The sequence below is a fragment of the Coturnix japonica genome, chromosome 20, assembly GCF_054131305.1.
Source record: "Coturnix japonica strain WE chromosome 20, WE-NBRP24, whole genome shotgun sequence".
In the NCBI taxonomy this organism is placed as follows: Eukaryota; Metazoa; Chordata; class Aves; order Galliformes; family Phasianidae; genus Coturnix; species Coturnix japonica.
This window is the reverse complement of record NC_140682.1, coordinates 977,510-990,982: the sequence shown is the minus strand read 5'-3', so window position 1 is coordinate 990,982 and position 13,473 is coordinate 977,510.

The following is a 13,473-nucleotide window of genomic DNA, read 5'->3' as shown; positions in this document are numbered from 1 at the left end:
CGTAGCCGCAGTAGATTCCGAGTTGAGTCGTAGCCGCAGTAGATTCTGAGTTGAGTCGTAGCCGCAGTAGATTCCGAGTTGAGTCGTAGCGGGAGTAGATTCCGAGTTGAGTCGTAGCCGCAGTAGATTCTGAGTTGAGACGTAGGCGCAGTAGATTCTGAGTTGAATCGTAGAAGCAGTTGATTCTGAGTTGAGTCGTAGCCGCAGTAGATTCCGAGTTGAGTCGTAGCGGGAGTAGATTCCGAGTTGAGTCGTAGCCGCAGTAGATTCTGAGTTGAATCGTAGCCGCAGTAGTTTCGGAGTTGAGTCGTAGCGGGAGTAGATTCCGAGTTGAGTCGTAGCCGCAGTAGATTCCGAGTTGAGTCGTAGCCGCAGTAGATTCCGAGTTGAGTCGTAGCCGCAGTAGATTCTGAGTTGATTCGTAGCCGCAGTAGATTCCAAGTTGAGTCGTAGCCTCTGTAGATTCTGATTTGAGTTGTAGCCGCAGTAGATTCTGAGTTGAGACGTAGGAGCAGTAGATTCCGAGTTGAGTCGTAGCCGCAGTAGATTCTGAGTTGAGTCGTAGCCGCAGTTGATTCCGAGTTGAGACGTAGCTGCAGTAGTTTCCGAGTTAAGACGTAGGTGCAGTAGACTCCGAGTTGAGTCGTAGCCGCAGTAGATTCCGAGTTAAGACGTAGGTTCAGTAGACTCCGAGTTGAGTCGTAGCCGCAGTAGATTCCAAGTTAAGTCGTAGCCGCAGTAGATTCCGAGTTGTGTCGTAGCCGCAGTAGATTCCGAGTTGAGTCGTAGGTGCAGTAGATTCTGATTTGAGTCGTAGCCGCAGTAGATTCCGAGTTGAGTCGTAGCCGCAGTAGATTCTGAGTTGAGTCGTAGCCGTAGTAGATTCCGAGTTGAGTCGTAGCCGCAGTAGATTCAGAGTTGAGTCGTAGCCGCAGTAGATTCTGAGTTGAATCGTAGCCGCAATAGTTTCGGAGTTGAGTCGTAGCCGCAGTAGATTCCGAGTTGAGTCGTAGCCGCAGTAGATTCCGAGTTGAGTCGTAGTCGCAGTAGATTCCGAGTTGAGTCGTAGCCGCAGTAGATTCTGAGTTGATTCGTAGCCGCAGTAGATTCCGAGTTGAGTCGTAGCCTCTGTAGATTCTGAGTTGAGTCTTAGCCGCAGTAGATTCCGAGTCGAGTCGTAGCCATAGTAGATTCCGAGTTGAGTCGTAGCCGCAGTAGATTCTGAGTTGAGTCGTAGCCGCAGTTGATTCCGAGTTGAGACGTAGCTGCAGTAGTTTCCGAGTTAAGACGGAGGTGCAGTAGACTCCGAGTTGAGTCGTAGCCGCAGTAGATTCCAAGTTAAGTCGTAGCCGCAGTAGATTCCGAGTTGAGTCGTAGCCGCAGTAGATTCCGAGTAGAGTCGTAGGTGCAGTAGATTCTGATTTGAGTCGTAGCCGCAGTAGATTCCGAGTTGAGTCGTAGCCGCAGTAGATTCTGAGTTGAGTCGTAGCCGCAGTAGATTCCGAGTTGAGTCGTAGCCGCAGTAGATTCTGAGTTGAGTCGTAGCCGCAGTAGATTCCGAGTTGAGTCGTAGCCGCAGTTGATTCCGAGTTGAGTCGTAGCCGCAGTTGATTCCGAGTTGAGTCGTAGCCGCAGTAGATTCCGAGTTAAGACGTAGGTGCAGTAGATTCCGAGTTGAGTCGTAGCCGCAGTTGATTCTGAGTTGAGTCGTAGCCGCAGTAGATTACGAGTTGAGTCGTAGCCGCAGTAGATTCTGTGTTGAGACGTATCCGCAGTAGATTCGGAGTTGAGTCGTAGCCGCAGTAGATTCCGAGTTGAGTCGTAGCTGCAGTAGATTCCGAGTTGAGTCTTAGCCACAGTAGATTCTGAGTTGAGTTTTAGCCGCAGTAGATTCCGAGTTGAGTCGTAGCCGCAGTAGATTCTGAGTTGAGTCGTAGCCGCAGTAGATTCCGAGTTGAGTCATAGCCGCAGTAGATTCTGAGTTGAGTCGTAGCCGCGGTAGATTCGGAGTTTAGTCGTAGCCGCAGTAGATTCCGAGTTGAGTCGTAGCCGCAGTAGATTCCGAGTTAAGACGTAAGTGCAGTTGACTCCGAGTTGAATCGTAGCCGCAGTAGATTCCGAGTTGAGTCGTAGCCGCAGTAGATTCTGAGTTGAGTCTTAGCCGCATTAGATTCTGAGTTGAGTTTTAGCCGCGGTAGATTCCGAGTTGAGTCGTAGCTGCAGTAGATTCTGAGTTGAGTCGTAGCCGCAGTAGATTCCGAGTTGAGTCGTAGCCGCAGTAGATTCTGTGTTGAGTCGTAGCCGCGGTAGATTCCGAGTTGAGTCGTAGCCGCAGTAGATTCCGAGTTGAGTCGTAGCCGCAGTAGATTCCGAGTTAAGACGTAGGTGCAGTAGACTCCGAGTTGAGTCGTAGCCGCAGTAGATTCTGAGTTGAGTCGTAGCCGCAGTAGATTCCGAGTTGAGTCTTAGCCGCAGTAGATTCTGAGTTGAGTTTTAGCCGCAGTAGATTCCGAGTTGAGTCGTAGCCGCAGTAGATTCTGAGTTGAGTCGTAGCCGCAGTAGATTCCGAGTTGAGTCGTAGCCGCAGTAGATTCTGAGTTGAATCGTAGCCGCGGTAGATTCGGAGTTGAGTCGTAGCCGCAGTAGATTCCGAGTTGAGTCGTAGCCACAGTAGATTCCGAGTTAAGACGTAGGTGCAGTAGACTCCGAGTTGAGTCATAGCCGCAGTAGATTCCGAGTTGAGTTGTAGCCGCAGTAGATTCTGAGTTGAGTCGTAGCCGCAGTAGATTCCGAGTTGAGTCGTAGCCGCAGTAGATTCTGAGTTGAGTCGGAGCCGCAGTAGATTCGGAGTTGAGTCGTAGCTGCAGTAGATTCCGAGTTGAGTCGTAGCCGCAGTAGATTCCGAGTTGAGTCTTAGCCACAGTAGATTCCGATTTGAGTCGTAGCCGCAGTAGATTCCGAGTTGAGTCGTAGCCGCAGTAGATTCTGAGTTGAGTCGTAGCCGCAGTAGATTCCGAGTTGAGTCGTAGCCGCAGTAGATTCTGAGTTGAGTCGTAGCCGCGGTAGATTCGGAGTTGAGTCGTAGCCGCGGTAGAGTCCGAGTTGAGTCGTAGCCGCAGTAGATTCCGAGTTGAGTCGTAGCCGCAGTTGATTCCGAGTTGAGTCGTAGCCGCAGTTGATTCCGTGTTGAGTCGTAGCCGCAGTAGATTCCGAGTTAAGACGTAGGTGCAGTAGATTCCGAGTTGAGTCGTAGCCGCAGTTGATTCTGAGTTGAGTCGTAGCCGCAGTAGATTACGAGTTGAGTCGTAGCCGCAGTAGATTCTGTGTTGAGTCGTATCCGCAGTAGATTCGGAGTTGAGTCGTAGCCGCAGTAGATTCCGAGTTGAGTCGTAGCTGCAGTAGATTCCGAGTTGAGTCTTAGCCACAGTAGATTCTGAGTTGAGTTTTAGCCGCAGTAGATTCCGAGTTGAGTCGTAGCCGCAGTAGATTCTGAGTTGAGTCGTAGCCGCAGTAGATTCCGAGTTGAGTCATAGCCGCAGTAGATTCTGAGTTGAGTCGTAGCCGCGGTAGATTCGGAGTTTAGTCGTAGCCGCAGTAGATTCCGAGTTGAGTCGTAGCCGCAGTAGATTCCGAGTTAAGACGTAAGTGCAGTTGACTCCGAGTTGAGTCGTAGCCGCAGTAGATTCCGAGTTGAGTCGTAGCCGCAGTAGATTCTGAGTTGAGTCTTAGCCGCATTAGATTCTGAGTTGAGTTTTAGCCGCGGTAGATTCCGAGTTGAGTCGTAGCTGCAGTAGATTCTGAGTTGAGTCGTAGCCGCAGTAGATTCCGAGTTGAGTCGTAGCCGCAGTAGATTCTGTGTTGAGTCGTAGCCGCGGTAGATTCCGAGTTGAGTCGTAGCCGCAGTAGATTCCGAGTTGAGTCGTAGCCGCAGTAGATTCCGAGTTAAGACGTAGGTGCAGTAGACTCCGAGTTGAGTCGTAGCCGCAGTAGATTCTGAGTTGAGTCGTAGCCGCAGTAGATTCCGAGTTGAGTCTTAGCCGCAGTAGATTCTGAGTTGAGTTTTAGCCGCAGTAGATTCCGAGTTGAGTCGTAGCCGCAGTAGATTCTGAGTTGAGTCGTAGCCGCAGTAGATTCCGAGTTGAGTCGTAGCCGCAGTAGATTCCGAGTTAAGACGTAGGTGCAGTAGACTCCGAGATGAGTCATAGCCGCAGTAGATTCCGAGTTGAGTTGTAGCCGCAGTAGATTCTGAGTTGAGTCGTAGCCGCAGTAGATTCCGAGTTGAGTCGTAGCCGCAGTAGATTCTGAGTTGAGTCGGAGCCGCAGTAGATTCGGAGTTGAGTCGTAGCCGCAGTAGATTCCGAGTTGAGTCGCAGCCGCAGTAGATTCCGAGTTGAGTCTTAGCCACAGTAGATTCTGATTTGAGTCGTAGCCGCAGTAGATTCCGAGTTGAGTCGTAGCCGCAGTAGATTCTGAGTTGAGTCGTAGCCGCAGTAGATTCCGAGTTGAGTCGTAGCCGCAGTAGATTCTGAGTTGAGTCGTAGCCGCGGTAGATTCGGAGTTGAGTCGTAGCCGCGGTAGAGTCCGAGTTGAGTCGTAGCCGCAGTAGATTCCGAGTTAAGACGTAAGTGCAGTAGACTCCGAGTTGAGTCGTAGCCGCAGTAGATTCCGAGTTGAGTCGTAGCCGCAGTAGATTCCGAGTTAAGACGTAAGTGCAGTAGACTCCGAGTTGAGTCGTAGCCGCAGTAGATTCCGAGTTGAGTCGTAGCCGCAGTAGAGACCGAGTTGAGTCGTAGCCGCAGTAGATTCCGAGTTAAGACGTAAGTGCTGTAGACTCCGAGTTGAGTCGTAGCCGCAGTAGTTTCTGAGTTGAGTCGTAGCTGCAGTAGATTCTGAGTTCAGTCTAAGCCGCATTAGATTCTGAGTTGAGTTTTAGCCGCAGTAGATTCCGAGTTGAGTCGTAGCCACAGTAGATTCTGAGTTGAGTCGTAGCCGCAGTAGATTCCGAGTTGAGTCGTAGCCGCAGTAGATTCTGAGTTGAGTCGTAGCCGCAGTAGATTCCGAGTTGAGTCGTAGCGGGAGTAGATTCCGAGTTGAGTCGTAGCCGCAGTAGATTCTGAGTTGAGACGTAGGCGCAGTAGATTCTGAGTTGAATCGTAGAAGCAGTTGATTCTGAGTTGAGTCGTAGCCGCAGTAGATTCCGAGTTGAGTCGTAGCCGCAGTAGATTCTGAGTTGAGTCGTAGCCGCAGTAGATTCCGAGTTGAGTCGTAGCGGGAGTAGATTCCGAGTTGAGTCGTAGCCGCAGTAGATTCTGAGTTGAATCGTAGCCGCAGTAGTTTCGGAGTTGAGTCGTAGCGGGAGTAGATTCCGAGTTGATTCATAGCCGCAGTAGATTCCGAGTTGAGTCGTAGCCGCAGTAGATTCCGAGTTGAGTCGTAGCCGCAGTAGATTCTGAGTTGATTCGTAGCCGCAGTAGATTCCAAGTTGAGTCGTAGCCTCTGTAGATTCTGATTTGAGTTGTAGCCGCAGTAGATTCTGAGTTGAGACGTAGGAGCAGTAGATTCCGAGTTGAGTCGTAGCCGCAGTAGATTCTGAGTTGAGTCGTAGCCGCAGTTGATTCCGAGTTGAGACGTAGCTGCAGTAGTTTCCGAGTTAAGACGTAGGTGCAGTAGACTCCGAGTTGAGTCGTAGCCGCAGTAGATTCCGAGTTAAGACGTAGGTTCAGTAGACTCCGAGTTGAGTCGTAGCCGCAGTAGATTCCAAGTTAAGTCGTAGCCGCAGTAGATTCCGAGTTGTGTCGTAGCCGCAGTAGATTCCGAGTTGAGTCGTAGGTGCAGTAGATTCTGATTTGAGTCGTAGCCGCAGTAGATTCCGAGTTGAGTCGTAGCCGCAGTAGATTCTGAGTTGAGTCGTAGCCGTAGTAGATTCCGAGTTGAGTCGTAGCCGCAGTAGATTCAGAGTTGAGTCGTAGCCGCAGTAGATTCTGAGTTGAATCGTAGCCGCAATAGTTTCGGAGTTGAGTCGTAGCCGCAGTAGATTCCGAGTTGAGTCGTAGCCGCAGTAGATTCCGAGTTGAGTCGTAGTCGCAGTAGATTCCGAGTTGAGTCGTAGCCGCAGTAGATTCTGAGTTGATTCGTAGCCGCAGTAGATTCCGAGTTGAGTCGTAGCCTCTGTAGATTCTGAGTTGAGTCTTAGCCGCAGTAGATTCCGAGTCGAGTCGTAGCCATAGTAGATTCCGAGTTGAGTCGTAGCCGCAGTAGATTCTGAGTTGAGTCGTAGCCGCAGTTGATTCCGAGTTGAGACGTAGCTGCAGTAGTTTCCGAGTTAAGACGGAGGTGCAGTAGACTCCGAGTTGAGTCGTAGCCGCAGTAGATTCCAAGTTAAGTCGTAGCCGCAGTAGATTCCGAGTTGAGTCGTAGCCGCAGTAGATTCCGAGTAGAGTCGTAGGTGCAGTAGATTCTGATTTGAGTCGTAGCCGCAGTAGATTCCGAGTTGAGTCGTAGCCGCAGTAGATTCTGAGTTGAGTCGTAGCCGCAGTAGATTCTGAGTTGAGTCGTAGCCGCAGTAGATTCCGAGTTGAGTCGTAGCCGCAGTTGATTCCGAGTTGAGTCGTAGCCGCAGTTGATTCCGAGTTGAGTCGTAGCCGCAGTAGATTCCGAGTTAAGACGTAGGTGCAGTAGATTCCGAGTTGAGTCGTAGCCGCAGTTGATTCTGAGTTGAGTCGTAGCCGCAGTAGATTACGAGTTGAGTCGTAGCCGCAGTAGATTCTGTGTTGAGACGTATCCGCAGTAGATTCGGAGTTGAGTCGTAGCCGCAGTAGATTCCGAGTTGAGTCGTAGCTGCAGTAGATTCCGAGTTGAGTCTTAGCCACAGTAGATTCTGAGTTGAGTTTTAGCCGCAGTAGATTCCGAGTTGAGTCGTAGCCGCAGTAGATTCTGAGTTGAGTCGTAGCCGCAGTAGATTCCGAGTTGAGTCATAGCCGCAGTAGATTCTGAGTTGAGTCGTAGCCGCGGTAGATTCGGAGTTTAGTCGTAGCCGCAGTAGATTCCGAGTTGAGTCGTAGCCGCAGTAGATTCCGAGTTAAGACGTAAGTGCAGTTGACTCCGAGTTGAATCGTAGCCGCAGTAGATTCCGAGTTGAGTCGTAGCCGCAGTAGATTCTGAGTTGAGTCTTAGCCGCATTAGATTCTGAGTTGAGTTTTAGCCGCGGTAGATTCCGAGTTGAGTCGTAGCTGCAGTAGATTCTGAGTTGAGTCGTAGCCGCAGTAGATTCCGAGTTGAGTCGTAGCCGCAGTAGATTCTGTGTTGAGTCGTAGCCGCGGTAGATTCCGAGTTGAGTCGTAGCCGCAGTAGATTCCGAGTTGAGTCGTAGCCGCAGTAGATTCCGAGTTAAGACGTAGGTGCAGTAGACTCCGAGTTGAGTCGTAGCCGCAGTAGATTCTGAGTTGAGTCGTAGCCGCAGTAGATTCCGAGTTGAGTCTTAGCCGCAGTAGATTCTGAGTTGAGTTTTAGCCGCAGTAGATTCCGAGTTGAGTCGTAGCCGCAGTAGATTCTGAGTTGAGTCGTAGCCGCAGTAGATTCCGAGTTGAGTCGTAGCCGCAGTAGATTCTGAGTTGAATCGTAGCCGCGGTAGATTCGGAGTTGAGTCGTAGCCGCAGTAGATTCCGAGTTGAGTCGTAGCCACAGTAGATTCCGAGTTAAGACGTAGGTGCAGTAGACTCCGAGTTGAGTCATAGCCGCAGTAGATTCCGAGTTGAGTTGTAGCCGCAGTAGATTCTGAGTTGAGTCGTAGCCGCAGTAGATTCCGAGTTGAGTCGTAGCCGCAGTAGATTCTGAGTTGAGTCGGAGCCGCAGTAGATTCGGAGTTGAGTCGTAGCTGCAGTAGATTCCGAGTTGAGTCGTAGCCGCAGTAGATTCCGAGTTGAGTCTTAGCCACAGTAGATTCCGATTTGAGTCGTAGCCGCAGTAGATTCCGAGTTGAGTCGTAGCCGCAGTAGATTCTGAGTTGAGTCGTAGCCGCAGTAGATTCCGAGTTGAGTCGTAGCCGCAGTAGATTCTGAGTTGAGTCGTAGCCGCGGTAGATTCGGAGTTGAGTCGTAGCCGCGGTAGAGTCCGAGTTGAGTCGTAGCCGCAGTAGATTCCGAGTTAAGACGTAAGTGCAGTAGACTCCGAGTTGAGTCGTAGCCGCAGTAGATTCCGAGTTGAGTCGTAGCCGCAGTAGATTCCGAGTTAAGACGTAAGTGCAGTAGACTCCGAGTTGAGTCGTAGCCGCAGTAGATTCCGAGTTGAGTCGTAGCCGCAGTAGATTCTGAGTTGAGTCTTAGCCGCATTAGATTCTGAGTTGAGTTTAAGCCGCAGTAGATTCCGAGTTGAGTCGTAGCCGCAGTAGATTCTGAGTTGAGTCGTAGCCGCAGTAGATTCTGAGTTGAGTCGTAGCCGCAGTAGATTCTGAGTTGAGTCGGAGCCGCAGTAGATTCGGAGTTGAGTCGTAGCCGCAGTAGATTCCGAGTTGAGTTGTAGCCGCAGTAGATTCTGAGTTGAGACGTAGGTGCAGTAGATTCCGAGTTGAGTCGTAGCCGCAGTTGATTCTGAGTTGAGTCGTAGCCGCAGTAGATTCAGAGTTGAGTCGTATCCGCAGTAGATTCTGAGTTGAGTCGGAGCCGCAGTAGATTCGGAGTTGAGTCGTAGCCGCAGTAGATTCCGAGTTGAGTCGTAGCCGCAGTAGATTCCGAGTTGAGTCTTAGCCACAGTAGATTCTGATTTGAGTCGTAGCCGCAGTAGATTCCGAGTTGAGTCGTAGCCGCAGTAGATTCTGAGTTGAGTCGTAGCCGCAGTAGATTCCGAGTTGAGTCGTAGCCGCAGTAGATTCTGAGTTGAGTCGTAGCCGCGGTAGATTCGGAGTTGAGTCGTAGCCGCGGTAGAGTCCGAGTTGAGTCGTAGCCGCAGTAGATTCCGAGTTAAGACGTAAGTGCAGTAGACTCCGAGTTGAGTCGTAGCCGCAGTAGATTTCGAGTTGAGTCGTAGCCGCATTAGATTCTGAGTTGAGTCTTAGCCGCATTAGATTCCGAGTTGAGTTTAAGCCGCAGTAGATTCCGAGTTGAGTCGTATCCGCAGTAGATTCTGAGTTGAGTCGTAGCCGCAGTAGATTCCGAGTTGAGTCGTAGCCGCAGTAGATTCTGAGTTGAATCGTAGCCGCTGTAGATTCGGAGTTGAGTCGTAGCCGCAGTAGATTCCGAGTTGAGTCGTAGCCGCAGTAGTTTCCGAGTTAAGACGTAGGTGCAGTAGACTCCGAGTTGAGTCGTAGCCGCAGTAGATTCCGAGTTGAGTTGTAGCCGCAGTAGATTCTGAGTTGAGACGTAGGTGCAGTAGATTCCGAGTTGAGTCGTAGCCGCAGTTGATTCTGAGTTGAGTCGTAGCCGCAGTAGATTCCGAGTTGAGTCGTAGCCGCAGTAGATTCTGAGTTGAGTCGGAGCCGCAGTAGATTCGGAGTTGAGTCGTAGCCGCAGTAGATTCCGAGTTGAGTCGTAGCCGCAGTAGATTCCGAGTTGAGTCTTAGCCACAGTAGATTCTGAGTTGAGATTTAGCCGCAGTAGATTCCGAGTTGAGTCGTAGCCGCAGTAGATTCTGAGTTGAGTCGTAGCCGCAGTAGATTCCGAGTTGAGTCGTAGCCGCAGTAGATTCTGAGTTGAGTCGTAGCCGCGGTAGATTCGGAGTTGAGTCGTAGCCGCGGTAGAGTCCGAGTTGAGTCGTAGCCGCAGTAGATTCCGAGTTAAGACGTAAGTGCAGTAGACTCCGAGTTGAGTCGTAGCCGCAGTAGATTCCGAGTTGAGTCGTAGCCGCAGTAGATTCTGAGTTGAGTCTTAGCCGCATTAGATTCTGAGTTGAGTTTAAGCCGCAGTAGATTCCGAGTTGAGTCGTATCCGCAGTAGATTCTGAGTTGAGTCGTAGCCGCAGTAGATTCCGAGTTGAGTCGTAGCCGCAGTAGATTCTGAGTTGAATCGTAGCCGCTGTAGATTCGGAGTTGAGTCGTAGCCGCAGTAGATTCCGAGTTGAGTCGTAGCCGCAGTAGTTTCCGAGTTAAGACGTAGGTGCAGTAGACTCCGAGTTGAGTCGTAGCCGCAGTAGATTCCGAGTTGAGTTGTAGCCGCAGTAGATTCTGAGTTGAGACGTAGGTGCAGTAGATTCCGAGTTGAGTCGTAGCCGCAGTTGATTCTGAGTTGAGTCGTAGCCGCAGTAGATTCCGAGTTGAGTCGTAGCCGCAGTAGATTCTGAGTTGAGTCGGAGCCGCAGTAGATTCGGAGTTGAGTCGTAGCCGCAGTAGATTCCGAGTTGAGTCGTAGCCGCAGTAGATTCCGAGTTGAGTCTTAGCCACAGTAGATTCTGAGTTGAGATTTAGCCGCAGTAGATTCCGAGTTGAGTCGTAGCCGCAGTAGATTCTGAGTTGAGTCGTAGCCGCAGTAGATTCCGAGTTGAGTCGTAGCCGCAGTAGATTCTGAGTTGAGTCGTAGCCGCGGTAGATTCGGAGTTGAGTCGTAGCCGCGGTAGAGTCCGAGTTGAGTCGTAGCCGCAGTAGATTCCGAGTTAAGACGTAAGTGCAGTAGACTCCGAGTTGAGTCGTAGCCGCAGTAGATTCCGAGTTGAGTCGTAGCCGCAGTAGATTCTGAGTTGAGTCTTAGCCGCATTAGATTCTGAGTTGAGTTTAAGCCGCAGTAGATTCCGAGTTGAGTCGTAGCCGCAGTAGATTCTGAGTTGAGTCGTAGCCGCAGTTGATTCCGAGTTGAGTCGTAGCCGCAGTAGATTCTGAGTTGAATCGTAGCCGCTGTAGATTCGGAGTTGAGTCGTAGCCGCAGTAGATTCCGAGTTGAGTCGTAGCCGCAGTAGTTTCCGAGTTAAGACGTAGGTGCAGTAGACTCCGAGTTGAGTCGTAGCCGCAGTAGATTCCGAGTTGAGTTGTAGCCGCAGTAGATTCTGAGTTGAGACGTAGGTGCAGTAGCTTCCGAGTTGAGTCGTAGCCGCAGTTGATTCTGAGTTGAGTCGTAGCCGCAGTAGATTCCGAGTTGAGTCGTAGCCGCAGTAGATTCTGAGTTGAGTCTTAGCCACAGTAGATTCTGAGTTGAGATTTAGCCGCAGTAGATTCCGAGTTGAGTCGTAGCCGCAGTAGATTCTGAGTTGAGTCGTAGCCGCAGTAGATTCCGAGTTGAGTCGTAGCCGCAGTAGATTCTGAGTTGAGTCGTAGCCGCGGTAGATTCGGAGTTGAGTCTTAGCCGCAGTAGAGTCCGAGTTGAGTCGTAGCCGCAGTAGATTCCGAGTTAAGACGTAAGTGCTGTAGACTCCGAGTTGAGTCGTAGCCGCAGTAGTTTCCGAGTTGAGTCGTAGCCGCAGTAGATTCTGAGTACAGTCTAAGCCGCATTAGATTCTGAGTTGAGTTTTAGCCGCAGTAGATTCCGAGTTGAGTCGTAGCCACAGTAGATTCTGAGTTGAGTCGTAGCCGCAGTAGATTCCGAGTTGAGTCGTAGCCGCAGTAGATTCTGAGTTGAGTCGTAGCCGCAGTAGATTCCGAGTTGAGTCGTAGCGGGAGTAGATTCCGAGTTGAGTCGTAGCCGCAGTAGATTCTGAGTTGAGACGTAGGCGCAGTAGATTCTGAGTTGAATCGTAGAAGCAGTTGATTCTGAGTTGAGTCGTAGCCGCAGTAGATTCCGAGTTGAGTCGTAGCCGCAGTAGATTCCGAGTTGAGTCGTAGCGGGAGTAGATTCCGAGTTGAGTCGTAGCCGCAGTAGATTCTGAGTTGAGACGTAGGCGCAGTAGATTCTGAGTTGAATCGTAGAAGCAGTTGATTCTGAGTTGAGTCGTAGCCGCAGTAGATTCCGAGTTGAGTCGTAGCGGGAGTAGATTCCGAGTTGAGTCGTAGCCGCAGTAGATTCTGAGTTGAATCGTAGCCGCAGTAGTTTCGGAGTTGAGTCGTAGCGGGAGTAGATTCCGAGTTGAGTCGTAGCCGCAGTAGATTCCGAGTTGAGTCGTAGCCGCAGTAGATTCTGAGTTGATTCGTAGCCGCAGTAGATTCCAAGTTGAGTCGTAGCCTCTGTAGATTCTGATTTGAGTTGTAGCCGCAGTAGATTCTGAGTTGAGACGTAGGAGCAGTAGATTCCGAGTTGAGTCGTAGCCGCAGTAGATTCTGAGTTGAGTCGTAGCCGCAGTTGATTCCGAGTTGAGACGTAGCTGCAGTAGTTTCCGAGTTAAGACGTAGGTGCAGTAGGCTCCGAGTTGAGTCGTAGCCGCAGTAGATTCCGAGTTAAGACGTAGGTGCAGTAGACTCCGAGTTGAGTCGTAGCCGCAGTTGATTCCAAGTTAAGTCGTAGCCGCAGTAGATTCCGAGTTGTGTCGTAGCCGCAGTAGATTCCGAGTTGAGTCGTAGGTGCAGTAGATTCTGATTTGAGTCGTAGCCGCAGTAGATTCCGAGTTGAGTCGTAGCCGCAGTAGATTCTGAGTTGAGTCGTAGCCGTAGTAGATTCCGAGTGAAGTCGTAGCCGCAGTAGATTCAGAGTTGAGTCGTAGCCGCAGTAGATTCTGAGTTGAATCGTAGCCGCAATAGTTTCGGAGTTGAGTCGTAGCCGCAGTAGATTCCGAGTTGAGTCGTAGCCGCAGTAGATTCCGAGTTGAGTCGTAGCCGCAGTAGATTCCGAGTTGAGTCGTAGCCGCAGTAGATTCTGAGTTGATTCGTAGCCGCAGTAGATTCCGAGTTGAGTCCTAGCCTCTGTAGATTCTGAGTTGAGTCTTAGCCGCAGTAGATTCCGAGTCGAGTCGTAGCCGCAGTTGATTCCGAGTTGAGACGTAGCTGCAGTAGTTTCCGAGTTAAGACGGAGGTGCAGTAGACTCCGAGTTGAGTCGTAGCCGCAGTAGATTCCAAGTTAAGTCGTAGCCGCAGTAGATTCCGAGTTGAGTCGTAGCCGCAGTAGATTCCGAGTAGAGTCGTAGGTGCAGTAGATTCTGATTTGAGTCGTAGCCGCAGTAGATTCCGAGTTGAGTCTTAGCCGCAGTAGATTCCGAGTTGAGTCGTAGCCGCAGTAGATTCCGAGTTGAGTCGTAGCCGCAGTAGATTCAGAGTTGAGTCGTAGCCGCAGTAGATTCCGAGTTGAGTCGTAGCCGCAGTTGATTCCGAGTTGAGTCGTAGCCGCAGTTGATTCCGAGTTGAGTCGTAGCCGCAGTAGATTCCGAGTTAAGACGTAGGTGCAGTAGATTCCGAGTTGAGTCGTAGCCGCAGTTGATTCTGAGTTGAGTCGTAGCCGCAGTAGATTACGAGTTGAGTCGTAGCCGCAGTAGATTCTGTGTTGAGTCGTATCCGCAGTAGATTCGGAGTTGAGTCGTAGCCGCAGTAGATTCCGAGTTGAGTCGTAGCTGCAGTAGATTCCGAGTTGAGTCTTAGCCACAGTAGATTCTGAGTTGAGTTTTAGCCGCAGTAGATTCCGAGTTGAGTCGTAG